This window comes from Hippopotamus amphibius, chromosome 7 (assembly GCF_030028045.1).
Source record: "Hippopotamus amphibius kiboko isolate mHipAmp2 chromosome 7, mHipAmp2.hap2, whole genome shotgun sequence".
NCBI lineage: Eukaryota > Metazoa > Chordata > Mammalia > Artiodactyla > Hippopotamidae > Hippopotamus > Hippopotamus amphibius.
In genome coordinates, this window is record NC_080192.1 from 129,957,508 (window position 1) to 129,976,153 (window position 18,646).

General features: G+C 36.5%; 1 protein-coding gene across 8 annotated transcripts in view; it reads right to left on the reverse strand.

The window, feature by feature from the left end:
* NCOA1 (nuclear receptor coactivator 1) overlaps positions 1–18,646 on the reverse strand; it is a 262,341-nt gene that overhangs the window by 122,501 nt on the left and 121,194 nt on the right. The gene's annotated exons all lie outside the window — the stretch shown is intronic.

Genomic DNA, 18,646 nt, shown 5'->3' on the forward strand with positions numbered 1-18,646 from the left:
ACACTATACAAGAATTTGTAGAATATAGTGAAATGAGTATATAGAAGGGAGAGGATTTTATAGCTTAAATTTTTAAGCATTTAAATGCTTATATTAGGGAGAGAAAAAGCTTCTCTAAGGTTCTATCTTAAGAAGCTAGACACAACACTGTAAATCAACTATACTTCAATAAAAACTATTAAAAACAAAGAAGCTAGGGTAAAAAAACAGAGCAAAATAAATCCAAAGGAAGTGAAGGAAAGAAAATAATAAGAAAGCAGAAATCAATGAAAAGAAAAAAAAGAGAAAATTAATAAAGCAAAAGTTAGTTCCTTGAAAAGATTAAAAATAGGTAGAATGGCCATTAACACAGGCTCACTTTTCTGTCAACCTCTTCTGAAATCACCATGACAAGCATTTTCCAACTTTCAGCCACAAATGGTCCTCTTCCCTCACTGCCCGCCTCCTGATCTTCTATACCAGGGGTCAGAAAACTATGGTTTCTGGGCCAAATAGAGTCTACCACCTAATTTTGTATGGCCCATGAGCCAATAATGGTTTTTACATTTTTTAATGTTTTTAAAATATCAAAAGAATAATATTTCATGAAAAAAGAAAATTATACAAATTTTAATGTCTATAAACACAATTTTGTTGGAATACAGTCATGCTCATTTGTTTACTTATGGTCTATGGCTGCTTTTACATTGCACTGGCTGAGTTGAAGGGTTGCTGCATGACCAGCAATGCCTGAAATATTTACTATCTGGTTCTTTACAGTAAAAGTTTGCCAACCCTTACTCTACAGATACTACTCTCCTACTCCTTCTCCTTTCCTTTCTGTCAACTCAAGCATCTACCCCAAGAATCAGCTCAAAATCCACTTATGAGACATGTCACTTTTACTTCTTTGAAAAAATATCCTGTTCCAAATCCTCTATATTGTTTTGTAAAGTACTAAATACTTTTTATGTGTATATGCTGGTTTCCTGATTTAGCAGTAAGTTTTCTAAGAAAGGATGTACCTACCATCCATCAACAAAACCCCGAGTAAATGGGCCAGAGCTAAGGAAATTACTCCTGCCTCCTCTCCCCAAAGGGGGAGGGGAGGGGTGGGGCATGAATCAATTGGGAATTGCAAATACATATATTTACTAGGGAATTGCAAATACATATATTTATTACTCATTTATTTTTTCATTAAGCAGAAATACAGAAATTTAACCTGTCTACTTTCTTAAAATGTGTTTATTTTCTCAGATTATAAAATAACTACTAGCTGTTTTATGAATCAAGGATAGGAAATAAAAATTTACTTAAATACCAACAAAATTTTTCTAAAATTAGTAATATATTATGTCCTCTTTTTTCCCCTAAATAAGTAGTTTTCAATTTTTTTTCTTTTTTTTTTTTTACACTTTAAAAACCTACTGAGGACTCCAAAGAGGTTCAATTTATGTGGGTTATCAATATTATACTACAAATTAAATTCAAACTGAGAAAATTTTAGGATATTTATTAGCTCTTACATAACTCAAATACTGCCTTGATTTGTAGCAAATCACCACCTTTATCTTCCATTATTTTTGTACTCTCAGTGCAAATGTCTACATATTATAAAAGCAAATAACACTTTAGTATTATTAACAAAACAATTTTGATGTTGTGGGTCCCATGAAAAGGTCTTGGGGACCCTGATACATATTGAATTGTACTCCTCAAATTTATATTTTGATACCCTAACTCCCATTGTGACTGTACTTGGGAATAGGGCCTTTAAGGAGATCTTAGGGTCAAATAAGGTCATAAGGGTGGGGCCTTAATCCGACAGGAATAGTGCCCTTGTGAGAAGAGGAGGAGACACAAGGAGTACACAAGGAGAGGTCATGTGAAGGTACCACAAAAAGTGGTCTTTTAGAAGCCAGGAAAAAAAGGCTTTAGCAGAAACCAATCCTGCAACACCTTGTTCTGGGACTTCCAATACCCAGAACACTGAGAAAATTAATTTCCATTGTTTAAGCCACCAAGTCTACGGTATTCTGTTACAGCAGCCCAAGCAGAACCCCAAGAGTCCATAGACCATATTCTGCAAATTTTGCTCTAGATGTATACTTCTTCTTATCTCTTTCTTTGCTCTTAAGGAGGACAGCAAAGATCCTTTCAAAGAAAAAGATCCAGAGCCTAGAAAAGGAAAATAAGATGATATCCAACAATACTGAAGAACAGAAATTCCCTGATAAAAATGGACAAGGTAAGAAAGTTTAATTCATAATCCACATACATGGGGCTCTGCCACCAACCTACACTTAAGTCTCCCAGATTCCATGTTAATTAGACTCCACTATGAAGTCTGAGCTATACCCTTACTACATCACTATTCTGAATTGTCGACCCTAACTCCTTTTCACCCTTTGAACCCTCACCTCTTGTCTGAACTTCTAGAATTTGGCTAGGTATATTTACAGCGAACCTTCTGCCAATTCTAAGAGCGATGTTCTCCTTGAGCTTTCAGGTGCATTTCAGGAAACAATGTTCTATTGCTCATCATCAACTTCTTCTTATCTTTCCACTGTCTGTTAAGTGCAGACATACCTACAGCTCAGTCTTTAGCTTTCTTTTCTTCGGTACCCATATAAACACATGTGAACACATACACACACATTTGTGCACACACTAACACGCACATGCACATACACATTCACTCCTTCCTTAGAGAAACACCAATGTTCCTCTACATTCAATTTAATCTACCGAGTAACTTTTATACGACATCTCAATAAATTCAATCTACTAGGAAAGACATGGACATAAAGCCAGTTATAAATTTAAGCTGGAAACTATAAAGAAAAAGTGATCATTTTTAACCATGAAACAGTGAAAATTTCCTAACAATGAAAACAATCTCATAATCCCACAAATGACTAAGTTAACGTGCCCAGAAAAAAGGGCAAAGAACAAAAATAAGCAAAGCATGTAAGATGATCTTCAATTAGACAATAAAAATGAAAAGAACCTAAAAATGGAGTTGGTGGAATCAGGCTTCCCGACTTCAAACTATACTACAAGGCCATAGTGATCAAGACAGTATGGTACTGGCACAAAAATAGAAAGGACGATCAATGGAATAGAATAGAGAACTCAGAAGTAAGCCCAAACACATATGGGCACCTTATCTTTGACAAAGGAGGCAAGAATATACAATGGAAAAAAGACAGCCTCTTCAATAAGTGGTGCTGGGAACATTGGACAGCAACAGGTAAAAGAATGAAATTAGAACACTTCCTAACACCATACACAAAAAGAAACTCCAAATGGATTAAAGACCTACATGTAAGGCCAGACACTAGAAAACTCCTAGAGGAAAACATAGGCAGAACACTCTATGACATCCATCAAAGCAAGATCCTTTTGGACCCACCTCCTAGAATCATGGAAATAAAATCAAGAATAAACAAATGGGACCTCCTGAAACTTAAAAGCTTTTGCACAGCGAAAGAAACCATAAACAAGACTAAAAGGCAACCCTCAGAGTGGGAAAAAATAATTGCCTATGAAACAACGGACAAAGGATTAACCTCCAAAATATACAAGCAGCTCATGCAGCTTAATACCAAAAAAGCAAATAACCCAATCCACAAATGGGCAGAAGACCTAAACAGACATTTCTCCAAAGACATACAGATGGCCAACAAACACGTGAAAAGATGCTCAACCTCACTAATCATCAGAGAAATGCAAGTCAAAGCCACAATGAGGTATCACCTCACACCAATCAGAATGGCCATCATCACAAAATCTGGAAACAACAAATGTTGGAGAGGGTGTGGAGAAAAGGGAACTCTCCTGCACTGTTGGTGGGACTGTAAGTTGGTACAGCCACTATGGAAAACAATGTGGAGGTTCCTTAAAAAACTACACATAGAACTACCATATGATCCAGTCATCCCACTACTAGGCATATACCCAAAGAAAACCATAATCCCAAAAGAAACTTGTACCATAATGTTTATTGCCGCACTCTTTACAATAGCCAGGACATGGAAGCAACCGAAATGCCCATCAACAAATGAATGGATACAGAAGATGTGGCATATACATACAATGGAATATTACTCAGCTATAAAAAGGGATGAGATGGACCTATATGTCATGAGGTGGATAGAACTACAGTCTGTCATACAGAGTGAAGTCAGTCAGAAAGAGAAAGACAAATATTGTATGCTAACTCACATATACGGAATCTAAAAATGGTACTGATGAACTCAGTGACAAGAACAAGGACGCAGATACAGAGAATGGACTGGAGAACTCGAGGTTTGGGAGGGGGCGGGGGGTGAAGGGGAAGCTGAGACGAAGCGAGAGAGTAGCACAGACACATATATACTACCAACTGTAAAATAGATAGTCAGTGGGAAGTTGTTGTATAACAAAGGGAGTCCAACTCGAGGATGGAAGATGCCTTACAGGACTGGGGCGGGGAGGGTGGGGTGGAGTCGAGGGGGGGTGGAGTCAAGGAAGGGAGGGAATACGGGGATATGTGTATAAAAACAGATGGTTGAACCTGGTTTACCCCTCAAAAAATAATAAATAAATAAATAAATGGGAAAAAAAGTACCAAATTAATCCAACCTAATTGTTTGATTAAATTAAAACTAAGACAAAGTAATTTCTCATCTATCAGATGGGTAAAAGATTATAACGACTGACAAAATCCCGCACTAGCGGACTTCCTAGGTGGCACATTGGTTAAGAATCCGCCTGCCAATGCAGGGGACACAGGTTCGATCCCTACTCCAGGAAGATCCCACATGTCGCAGAGAACTAAGCCCGTGCGCCACAACTACTGAGCCTGTGCTCTAGAGCCCCTGAGCCACAACTACTGAGCCCATGTGCCACAACTACTGAAGCCCATGCACCTAGAGCCCGTGCTCCACAACAAGAAAAGCCACCACAATGAGGAGCCCATGTACCACAATAAAGAGTAGCCCCCTCTCGTCGCAACTAGAGAAAGCCCATGTGCAGCAACAAAGCCCCAACGCAGCCAATAAGTAAATAAATAAATAAAAATTAAAAAAAAAATCCAGCACTGGTGAGGGTCTAAGGAAATATGCAATCTCCCATACCACTGTCAGGAATGTAAATTGGTACCAGCTTTCTAGAGTTGCCAAAATAATCAAAATGTACATAAAAAGCAATCAACCTTCTAAGAACTTGTCCTCATCATATAATCAAAAGTGCATTAAGTGTAGGACAACAGTTTTCAGCTGGGACCTATGGTATCCTCCAGGGAACATTCAGCAATGTTTGGAGATATTTTTGGTTATCACAATTGGGGGTGGGAAATGCTACTAATATCTAGTGGGTAGAGGCCAGAGATGCTGCTGAACATCCTATAACGCACAGGACAGCCCCTACAGCAAAAATTATCTGACCCAAAATGACAACAGTGCTAAAACTGAAAAACCCCGGTATAGGAGAATCAGGAACTTTAACATTGCAATTACCTTTGCTCCTTCCTCCCCAGAAGGGAAGAAAATTAACTGTTATTTATGTCAAATTCTAGTATAATGACTGTCTATGGAACTGGCAGGTGGGGGACAATGTGCACTAAAAGGTCAAACTGCTCTATGGTTTTCCCTCTTCTACATTCATCAGCCATTTTGCTAGACTGATTCAACCTGACTTCCTTGGAGTGGCTAAGCATTTTCCTCTCACAATTAATGAGTCAGAACACATGGGGAATAGATTTGTCACTAGTACTACCATACACCTATCCTGCTATGAACAGAACTTGAGTCAGCTAACAGAGTAAGGTCATACTTTAGATTTGGGGAAATGAGATAAAGGCGTGTACTAACTCCTAACACAGTGACCTAGCATACAGGAATACAGAGACTAGTAACAAACTGGACCCATGGATAATACAAATTCAGGAGCTCTGCTTAGAAAGTTGCCTGAACACACACACACATACACACACACACAAATGAAATTAGAATCTATAGACAGTACTTATATGTTCAATTAAATACTGGGATGCTATGGTTAAAGTGTTCAAAGGGAAAAGAAAAAAACAAAAAGATCTTAAATACACCAGATGTACATTAAGGGGACAAAGGAAACCTTAGTGAGGATGAAGACTGAAGTACCATTACTGCAATTTTCTAAATGTTTCAAGACAGGAGTGTTTCAGGTGTTACAGTTCAGGACAGGGGTCAGGTGGAAAAGCAAACTCTCCCTCCCTCCAAGATTATGGGAATCATAGTAACAACTCTTTCCACATCATGATAAAAGTGGAGTGCGTAAAAGAGATAGAGGCTGGGATACTGCAAAGAAGGGGTAAGAAAAAATTCTAGTTTCATTACTAACTAGATGAAAGATAGTATCATGAATTCATAGTAGTATTGCTTTTCAAATATCGTGTTATCATCTCTTACCACTAACCCAGAGAGATGTTTTCCGTAATTAGCCTGAATTTCATCACATACATGTAGCTCATGTTGATACGCCTGGGAAGGACTTGCATATACTAAATTTTATAAATCAAATCTCATTCTTTGTATGTAAAAATATTTCATTCAATGGAATCCTAGTGTGAATCATTCTTTTAAAAATTAATCACATCTTAACATATTTTTGTATAAAATCAAATTTTTGTACATGGACAAGTGAATATATATAACACTTTAAAAACACACAAAAATATGAATTAAATTTGTCCCTATTATTTTTCATATTCCCAGAGAGACTCACAATATTGAACAGTTAGCAACTTCATCACGACATTTGCTGCACATGCTAAACAAACCAAATAATATAAAATTTGACAATAATCATGAAAATGGATATCCCAATTTAATGCCAGTTTATTACTGCAAGATGAACAGCATCTCCTTAAAGACATGCTTTTCTTAGTCTTAGTTTAGGCTAACTTTGATCTTGCTGGGAAGGAATTTAAAGAATTTTATTGAAAGATAAGAATGTTACCTGGAAAACCTGTAAAGAATTTGTAGAGCAGGCATGAAGGAAAAGCACTGAAGAGTCTAAAGAGGCTGAGAAGGCAAGTTGTTTGGGGGAGAGAAGATCAAGAAGCAGCAGAGATGTAGCAGCTTAATGAGAAACAGGAAAGTCTGAGAGTGAACGAAGATACTTAAAGGCGAGTGAGAGCAAGCCAGCCTTGCGAGAAGATACAGAATGCACACTATTCCCTTCATCCCCCCAGTCTTTAGGGATAGTTTGCTTTACCCATCACCAAAAAATAATGTTGGTATTCTATTTTTTATGTTTTTTACATGTTTTCTAGTTTGCAAGACCTCCTGAAGAGAGCTCCAAGGACAGAAAATGGTAGTCTAAGGAAGAACATTTTGTCCACCCCTCCCCCTCCCACCAACAGTTACATTATGAAAATATATAGGTGGTTAAACTGAATGACAGAGTATTCTATCTCCTATTGAAAAGCAACATATTTCTTCAGGTCAACCAACCAGTTAGCAAATTGGTTAATATAAGGTCATAATGAAGCAAAGGATTATGGGTCTGGATCCCTACGATACATTAACCTTTCTACTCTGAATTCAAAGGCTATATGCCTTGGGGCTTCTTAGGTGGCGCAGTGGTTGAGAATCTGCCTGCCAATGCAGGGGACATGGGTTTGATCCCTGCTCCAGGAAGATCCCACATGCTGCGGAGAAACTAAGTTCGTGCGCCACAACTATTGAGCCTACACTTTAGAGCCCGTGAGTCACAACTATTGAGCCCATGTGCTGCAACTACTGAAGCCCACAGGCCTAGAGCCCGTGCTCCACAACAAGAGAAGTCACGGCAATGAGGAGCCCGCGCACCACAACGAAGAGTAGCAACTAAAGAAAGCCGGCGCACAGCAAAAAAGACCCAATACAGCCAATTAAATTAATTAATTAATTAATTTTTTTAAAAAGGCTATATGCCTAATCATTGGTAAAGTGCCTTTCAAATGAGAGTGGCTGGATGGCCTGTTAATGGCAGACAAGAGAGTATGAATAGATGAATGAATGTCATCACTACTACTATTTACAAAATTAAAGTATATGTCCCACTGATTTTGAATCTAGGGTCATATTAGTTTGTGGAAAAGGTCAGAGAACCTTCAACAGTTTGGAAAATTATTCTATTTCAGTCTCACATAAATTTTTTCAAGAAAGTTCACCATGTAATTTTAAGTCTAAAACAAACCCAAGTGAATACTTTCCAAGAATAAATTAAGGACTACATTCAGAAATGAATTACTACTTATGATAAAATTATCTCATTTTAATGATGCTTAAAGCAATTAAATAATTTAACAGAGGAAAAGAATTTATGTAAGGTCCCGTTAATTGTTGACCATAGTAGAAAAGTTTAAAAGAAAAAAACCACATTTTGTTTAAATTCCTCTCATGTATAGATCTAACAAAAGCAATAACGTAACATAAGTAGTAAGTAACATCAAATTCCTAATCACAATTGAAAAGACAGTATAAAACGTCTACTCTTTCCTATTTAACCATCTGGAACATGTTAGAGACTCCCTGAAAGCAAGAAAAATCTGCAAGTATAATTACACTCTGGGACTATTAGCATGACATGCTTCAATAAATACTCCTAACAGGATTTGCTGATATAATAATTGGCACTAAAACTGGTGGATTTTCATTACCTGGCTGTTTGTTCTTACTGACTAAATACCCAAGAAAACCAATAAATTGTCCGTTGAATAGAAAACAAACAACCAAAAAACCCCACCCAGCAAGGGCAAAGTGTGACAGGTTCAGAGGTAGAACAGAAGGGACAAGCAAAGAGCAAAGATGTGTGAACACCTGTGTTCAATTCATATTTTCCCTCCCACTTTCTTCCTTTCTTCCTCCCTTCCTCCAACCCCAATCTGGCATGAATATCTACTCTCTAGTCAAAAGTGACTTGGTTAGGGTTAAGAGAAAATGTTGTATTGTGTCTTGAGTTGGCTAAATTCCAGTAAGCTGAAGGCCTTCAGACTCAATTATAACAAGGGAAAACATTCAAAATTTACTCTACTCCTGATGGTTTTGGAGATTTAACATTTAGCTACCTAAACTGGAAAGGTTAAGCAAGGGAAGACCCCAACCAGCTAAGATTTTTAGGAAGATAACTCTGGCAGCTGAGCAATGGAGTCAAGAGGGTTGCTGTGATAGTCTAATTCTGATATAATAAGCAGTTGAACTAATGCAGCAACAGTTGAGTTGAATGAGACATCGGACTAAATCAACAAGAGCTGGAGATGAAAAAGAGAGGCCAAATTGTCTACATGTATGAATTACGAAAGTAATTCATGTTTACTGTACAAGTCTAGAAAATACAAGTAAATAAAAAAAAATCACCCACAACTGTTCCATCTAGAATAATTAATGCAGACATATGTATACATATTATTCTACAAATATAGATACACACATAGTTTTTTACAGTTTTATTTTAATGATTATGGTATCAGTGCACATATAAAGAGCATCTTTTTTCACTAAATATATATATAACTTCTCATGTTATTAAATATTCTTCTACATTGTCTGTAAAATATTCCTCTGTGTGTGTGTGTGTGTGTGTATCAGTTTTTAAGCAAGGCAGTGGTGCAGGACTTCAGATTAGTTCCAATTTTTTGCTATTAAAAACAATGCTATGATGAGGCATCTTTCTGGCTAAAACTTTATTTACATTCAGGATTATATTCTCTAAATAAGTTCTACAAACACCAAGTGTCCTATCATGGGAGTTTCAATGTGCATTAAAGCCATTTAGCCAAGACTGAGTTTACAGGAGATAACAGATGTCTGAGGGAGAAGCTAATGAATTCAGTTATGTACACGTTAATTATGAATATGACATTCAAGTAGGTCTATCCAGCTGACTTCCAAAGTGGTGCAATATAAAGGCTTTGGGAATCACTGACATATTGATAACAATGAAACAGATGAGATGACCAAGGAAAACTGTGACGAGAGGAGAATGGATTATGATGGAAACACTCCCATATTTAAGGAGGGGGGCAGTTAAAGATGGAAGATCAAGTAAAAGAATGAAAGAAAGAGAAAGAAAGAAAGAAAGAAAGAAAGAAAGAAAGAAAGAAAGAAAGAAAGAAAGAAAGAAAGAAAGAAAGAAAGAAAGAAAGAAAGAAAGAGAGAGAAGAGAGAGAGAGAAAGAGAGAAAGAAAGAAAAGAAAGAAGAAAGAAAGAAAGAAAGAAGAGAAGAGAAAGAGAGAAAGAAAGAAAGAAAGAAAGAAAGAAAGAAAGAAAGAAAGAAAGAAAGAAAGAAAGAAAGAAAAGAAAGGAAGGAGAAAGAGAAGAAAGAAGAAGAAAGAAGAAAAAGAAAGAAAAGAAAAGAAAAGAGAAAGAAAGAAAGAAAGAGAGAAAGGAAGGAAGGAAGAAGGAAGGAAGGAAGGAAGGAAGGAAAGAGAAAGAAAGAAAGAAAGAAAGAGAAAAAGAAAGAAAGAAGAGAAAAAAAAGAAAAGAAACAAAGAAAGAAAAGAAAAGGAAGGAAAGAGAAAGAGCAAGCAAGCAAAAGAAAGAGAGAGATTTGGGGAGGGGATATATACTACCAACTGTAAAATAGATAGTCAGTGGGAAGTTGTTGTATAACAAAGGGAGTCCAACTCGAGGATGGAAGATGCCTTAGAGGACTGGGGTGGGGAGGGTGGGGGGGGAATCGAGGGGGGGGAGTCAAGGAAGGGAGGGAATACGGGGATATGTGTATGAAAACAGTTGATTGAACTTGGTGTACCCCCCAAAAAATAATAAATAAATAAATAAATTTAATTAAAAAAAAAAAGAAAGAAAGAGAGAGAGAGAAAATGAGTAAAGGTAAAAGGAAAACCAGAAGTTGAGAGTAGAGAGACCATAATGATATCCGGTACTGACAATTATTTTGAACCTGACAAAACAATCACAATCCCTTTAAAGCACAACAAACTCTTAGTAGTACCCAAAGTAGTCAAGAGTCCTCACCAAAATAAACCCAATGATGCACAAAAACTTCCCTGCAAAGACACCAAGAATTCAACATATCCCAGCACCACCACAGTCACTGAACCCATATGCTTTTTATGCTCAATGTATCTACCACTCTCCTCCAACTTCATGCCATAAAGATCCAAACAGTGAAGATTTTACATAGGTTTGTGGGATAGAATCATAAAGGATTGTTGGTTTGTTTGTTTTTTTGTAGGGGTTTTTATTTTTTAGGTGGGGAGAGGGAAAGGTTGGCCTAAAACCGTTTTTCTCTCTTCCAGTTTTTGGCCAGTCCTACTAAGATTTATTATCACAGGAAACATGTTGACAGTTTCAGCCTCCTTCTATAAACCTGCCTAAGTATCTTTCTCAGAATTCACTTTCACAAACATGATTTCATTTTTTATCTTTTTCTTTCCACTCTCTGCTTACCCCTCAGGGACTAAGAGCTTTAGTCCCCCAACAACTGGTTTCCAGTGTTTCCAAACACCCACATCAATTGCTCCACTTAACCCAGCTCTAGTCAGGGACCACCCTTGCAAAAAATCATAGTCCTCATACAGATGTACAAGACGAGCTGTAGGAAATCAAAGTCTACTCTTACAAGAAGTCACATTTTTCAGGCTGCCAGAATGTGCTTGCCTTGGGGATATTTTTAAAGACCAACCTCATTCATTATTCCTTCAATTCTTGATATCATTTTATCCATTACAACAGCCTCTTTCAACATCCTCCTCTCTCTTCTGGAACCATATTCCTTCCCTTCTGAGGAGTGCTTTATACATCCTCATTTTCTTATCCCAGTTTTGCCACAGGACTGGCCTTTCCCTTCTGTATTTTTAGTATGTGGTTTCATTGGGAAGAGGCACTAGAAAAAGATGGAAAGATATCTTATCTCCTGTATATACAATTTTGTTGATCAATATCAACTCCACACCAGAGCAGTGTACTATACCAAATTAAAACTATGAACTGTAAATAAGCCACTCAAACAAATAATTTTTCATCACGTGAATAAGGATGCTGAGAGAAAGGGAAATGTATAAACAGCACATAATGGTATTCACCGCAACTCACAAATCAACATTTCCATCCTCTTAAGTTCACTTTCTTTGTGCCTTTCCCTCTCTCTTCCCCATAAATATAACCTAATGTAAGCACAGTATTGAATAACAAGCATATAGGCCACGTGAATACAAAGACCTCAGAAAGTGCTATTTGATAGAAATGTCAATATTATACATAAATAGAGCCATTTTCATTTTACTTTTAAAAACTGTCTGTTTTAGTAATGCCTAAACCTAAAAGTAGGCTCTTGATATTTCAGCACTGACCTGACAAAAGCATACTTTCCTAGTATCCCTGAAATCTTCACTACTGTTGAGGACACCTATTTTGTTAAAGAACAGGACAGCTTTATAGCAGTGACAACTTTCTACCCGCCTTCTCTTCGCCTCCTATCTGGACTCACTACTCTAATTCTTCACATCATCATCATCTGCCTCCCTTTGGGAAGCCATTCCTCATCTGCTATGGTCTGACTGAGTAACCCTCCTACATGCCCCCACAGAACCGTATATTTACTCCATAATAGCATCTAGCAAAGTATCTGTCTATATACCTGTCTGGATCCACCCCCTGCCCCAAATGGACTGTAAGTTCCTTGAGAGCAGGAAGGCTATGTCTTACTCACTGCTACATCTCCAGAGCTTAGGGCAGTGCTTGACATCAAGTATACTTTCAATAGAGACAGCCAGCATGGCCTCCACCAGCACGATCAACTGCTCCTAGACTAAAGCTTACTACAATCACCTATATGGGAATCAACATAATTTTCTTAGGGGATACCTTGAATCCAATACTGATCATATACTGTATGTCAAGTAATACATTAATTTCATTGCTTCAAAATCTCTATGAAGTAAAAATAATTATTCTCCTTTACCAAAGAGAAAATAAGAGCTCAGAAAAGATAAATTACTTTCTTATAGCTACACAGCAAGCACCTGAGGAAAGACACGCCTGTCTGTCTCACTATAGGTTAAGGCTATTTCTACTATACTATCCTGCTGACCCAGTACCCATGCTAAATCAACACGAAATGTAATGATTCAAATATGTTTTTCCTGCTATATTCTGTAATGTTAGATCCCCTCTGGGAATCAATAAAATGTCTGTGAAACAGCTGGGAGACTACAAAGATGGTGGGTTAAGCTTACAGGCTATGAATTAGATTGACTATCTGAATTCAAAGATCAATTGTGCTACCTACTAGCCGTATAATCTTAGATAATTTATTTCTCTGTGCTTCAATTTACTCATTTATAATATGGGGATAGTAGTAGTAGCTACAGAGTTGTTGTGACGAATAAATGACAATATATGTGAAGGATTCAGAATAGAGCCTAGCACATAATGATAATACTAACAGCTAGGATTATTGCATGCTACTATGTATGTTACCTTATCTTCAATAAACATTAGCTGTTAATATTTAATTATTTAAGTTTACACAAAGAAATTGTCAACTTTTCCTATGTCAGTGGTTCTCAAACCTTGTAGTGCATCAGAATTATCTAAGAAGCTTTTAAAAATACCCACAGGCCCTATGTCCTAGAGTTTCTGGTCTGTTGGTCTGAGTTGGGCTCTAGAAACTATTCTTTCGAAAATTCTCTAAGATAATTTTCATTCCCTGAAATAAGCTAAACTATAGATCTTAAAACATTTCTGGTACATAGCATCTAAAATTGCTAAACAAAATATAAAAATTATCCTTTTCAATGTTGGATACACCATAAAGGATGCAAGAGGAAATCACTAACATTGAGAATAAAAACAAATCAAGAGAACAAACAGAAGAGCAAGCAGTGAAGCTGCCACATACTCTAGGGGGAGGCATTTGTGGATCTTGGTAACATAAACCAAGCGTGGGACCAAGGAAAAAGGCTTAGGCCTCCCAAAGTCAGATCAGAGACCAAAAGACAAAGTCAGGGCCCAAGATAAACAGTAACCCAGGAAAAGAATGAATTCAAACACCTTAAAGGCAAACATCAAGGAAAATTTACCTCAACTTTAGCAAATACATGATAATTTGATGCCTGAATTCATCTATACTATGCAGGTGTTCTCAAAAACCAAGAGTGAGAATTTTAAGTTAAAATCCAGGTTTACAGACCCCCACCTCCAAGCACATAGTAGAAAGAAATAAAAATCCTCTCTAGGAGAATGTACCCTGAACTCAAAATGAAAAGAATTTCCATAACTGCACAGGCTTCCAAAACAAAATGAGTTCACAATTCAGAAAGAAAATCACAAAACACATAAGTAAACAAGGCACTATAACAAAAAGTCAACAAAAATAAACCAAATTTGTTGCAAAAATATCCTGCAAAATTTCAGATATTAGAAATATCAAATATAGAACATTAAATATGCTTAATATATAAGGGAAAGAAAAGAATGAATTGAAAACATCAGTAAAATTCAAGAGAATATAAAAAAAAGAACAGGTAAATCTGAAAGAGAGCCAAATAGAGCTGCTAGAACTAAAAAACATTATGAGTAAAATCACAAATAAATAATAACAACTGAAACACACTGAATGGAATCAGTAAACTGTAAGACAGAAATGACAAAATTATCTACACAGCCACTGAGAAATGAAAAATATGAAAGCCAGGTTAAGAGACATGGAGGAGAGAAGGAACAATCATTATCAGAAAGACTACATTCTCTGATCACAATGCAAAGAAATAAAAGTCAAAAAGAACTGCCACACACTTGAAAATTTTAAACTACATCTCTAAAGAACTCACAACTCAAGAAATAATAACAGAAAAATATTTAAAACTAAAAATGAAACAATAATGAAATAGTACATTTCAAAACTATAAAATGCTATGAAAGCAATACTTAGAAGAGAATATATTCTCATAAATGCCTTTATTAGGAAAGAAATATGACTGAAAATTAATGAGCTAAATGTCTAAATAAATAACCACCTATCTAAAGAAAAAAGGTAAAAAGAAAGAAATATTAAAGTATAAACTAATGAAATGGAAAACAAACAAAATAAAAAGAATGATAAAACCAAAAGTTGGTTCTTTAAAATGAGTAATAAAATACCCCTGAGGAGGTCAAGAAAGAAAAAGATACATGTTAATTATTAAAAATGAAAAAGAAAGCTTAACTATAAATAAAGCAAATATTAAGCAAGTAAGAGGATATTGTGAAAAACCTTTTACTAATAGATCCAAAAACTTAAATGACATAGGTAAATTCTTAAAAGCTATAACCCATTAAAACTAAGCTAGGATATATTGATGTAAATAACTAACTAACTAAATAAATAAATAAATAAATGGGGGAGAAGAGACAAAAGCTTCTTACAGAAGAATTCCAAAAAATTTATGAAACTACTCCTTCTTCTATGAGGTAGAGCTTAATTTCCAGACTTAGTGACTTAGGAACTCTTTTGCAAAAAATTAAGTAGGGAAAGAAGAATAAGGACATCACAGTGGAGAAACCTGGCAATACTACTTAATCACGTGATGAAGGTTAATTTAACATCATCAGTGATGTGGTGGATATCATGTATCCCCTGAAATAGTGTGATGAGAAAGGCACTTCTTCTCTATGGTGTTCTTATCATAACCCCAGTCTAACTGTGAGAAAAACATGGGACAAACCCAGATAGAGAGATATTCTATAGCATACCTGGTCATAAAAACATGGAAAAATCTAAGAGAGTGTCACAGACTATAGGAGACCGGAGAGACACAATTAAATACAATGTGATACTCTGGGTTGGACTATGGACAGAAAGAGAACATTAATGAAAAAACTGTTGAAATCCAAATAAAGTCTGGAGCTTAATAAGTCAATATCAATGTCTCAGTTTTGATAAAATGTACCATGGTAATGGAGGATGTTAATAATGGGGGGGGGGCATGGCAGGGTGAGTGGATGAGGGGCATACTATAACTTAATATACTATTTTTGCAATTTTTCTTTTCTTTTTTTTTTTTTGGCTGTGCTGCACATCATGGGGGATCTTAGTTCCCCAAACAGGGATAGAACCCGTGCCTGTGTCCATGCAGCGGAAGCACACAGTCTTAACCATCTGACTGCCAGGGAAGTCCCGCAACCTTTCTATTAAGTATAAAATTATTTTTCAGTTTTGTTTTGTTTAAAAAATTGGGGAAGGCACAAAAATAGAAAGGAAGATCAATGGAATAGAATAGAGAACTCAGAAGTAAGCCCAAACACATATGGGCACCTTATCTTTGACAAAGGAGGCAAGAATATACAATGGAAAAAAGACAGCCTCTTCAATAAGTGGTGCTGGGAACATTGGACAGCAACAGGTAAAAGAATGAAATTAGAACACTTCCTAACACCATACACAAAAAGAAACTCCAAATGGATTAAAGACCTACATGTAAGGCCAGACACTAGAAAACTCCTAGAGGAAAACATAGGCAGAACACTCTATGACATCCATCAAAGCAAGATCCTTTTGGACCCACCTCCTAGAATCATGGAAATAAAATCAAGAATAAACAAATGGGACCTCATGAAACTTAAAAGCTTTTGCACAGCGAAAGAAACCATAAACAAGACTAAAAGGCAACCCTCAGAGTGGGAAAAAATAATTGCCTATGAAACAACGGACAAAGGATTAACCTCCAAAATATACAAGCAGCTCATGCAGCTTAATACCAAAAAAGCAAATAACCCAATCCACAAATGGGCAGAAGACCTAAACAGACATTTCTCCAAAGACATACAGATGGCCAACAAACACATGAAAAGATGCTCAACCTCACTAATCATCAGAGAAATGCAAGTCAAAGCCACAATGAGGTATCACCTCACACCAATCAGAATGGCCATCATCACAAAATCTGGAAACAACAAATGTTGGAGAGGGTGTGGAGAAAAGGGAACTCTCCTGCACTGTTGGTGGGACTGTAAGTTGGTACAGCCACTATGGAAAACAATGTGGAGGTTCCTTAAAAAACTACACATAGAACTACCATATGATCCAGTCATCCCACTACTAGGCATATACCCAAAGAAAACCATAATCCCAAAAGAAACTTGTACCATAATGTTTATTGCCGCACTCTTTACAATAGCCAGGACATGGAAGCAACCGAAATGCCCATCAACAAATGAATGGATACAGAAGATGTGGCATATACATACAATGGAATATTACTCAGCTATAAAAAGGGATGAGATGGACCTATATGTCATGAGGTGGATAGAACTACAGTCTGTCATACAGAGTGAAGTCAGTCAGAAAGAGAAAGACAAATATTGTATGCTAACTCACATATACGGAATCTAAAAATGGTACTGATGAACTCAGTGACAAGAACAAGGACGCAGATACAGAGAATGGACTGGAGAACTCGAGGTTTGGGAGGGGGCGGGGGGTGAAGGGGAAGCTGAGACGAAGCGAGAGAGTAGCACAGACATATATATACTACCAACTGTAAAACAGATAGTCAGTGGGAAGTTGTTGTATAACAAAGGGAGTCCAACTTGAGGATGGAAGATGCCTTAGAGGACTGGGGCGGGGAGGGTGGGGGGGACGCATGGGGGGGGAGTCAAGGAAGGGAGGGAATACGGGGATATGTGTATAAAAATAGATGATTGAACTTGGTGTACCCCCCAAAAAAATAAAAAAATAAAAATAAAAAAACCCCAGATGATTGAACTTGGTGTACCCCCCAAAAAATAATTAATAAATAAATAAAATTTTTTTAAAAATTGGGGAAGATACGAAAGGAGCTAACACTCTTATGGCCATTAAGGAGACTAAGTCAACAGTTTAAAATCTTCTCCAAAACCATGAGTAAGTCAGTTTTGTTTAAAGTATAAGATTTGAGGACTAAGTGATCAAACTACTTAGAATTAAGTCCATACACAGACTTTGTTTTGTGTTCTTGGTATAAGACTGTTTGGTCTTTAAGGTGTGTTCTATGGCATTATCGAAAATAAGAAAATATAAGCAAATAAAGAAAATTAAACCCTAATATTTTTTAAAATCTTCTCATAAAGCAAACAGTTGAGTTTTACCAAAAAGTTTTCCAGAAAGAAGAAATATTCTCCAATTCATTCTATGAGGCCAGTATAACCTTAATACCACAACCAACCACTATTAGAAGAGGAAATAGTATGTCAATCTCACTCCTGAACACAGGCACATAACTCAAAATAAAATAGAGGTATCCCTCAACAATCCAAATCTCAAATAGAAAGTGAATTAATACAGCAAATTTTATTAAAAATAGGGCTGATATTTGTTATTCCAACTCACCTTATTTACTTTATAAAATGTATCAAATAGGAAAAAAAATGCAATATCCTTCAATGCCCGTATTCTAACTATTCACTCTCCAAAACCTAGGAACTAACTAGTTCTGTGGTTCTCAAACTATGTTCCAAGTTGTCCTGGGGTGCCATAATAAACTCACAAGGGTCCCATGGGATATTTTCAATTTGAAGGAAACAGCAGTACACATCTGTCAGACATCACATATATTCTTTCACAGTTTCAACATTAAATCACATGCATTCCTTTTGATGACCTCTTACTTTGTGAATCAGACTTTATGGTAGTTGCTGTGATAAAAAGCAAGCACTGTGCGGAAATCAACATG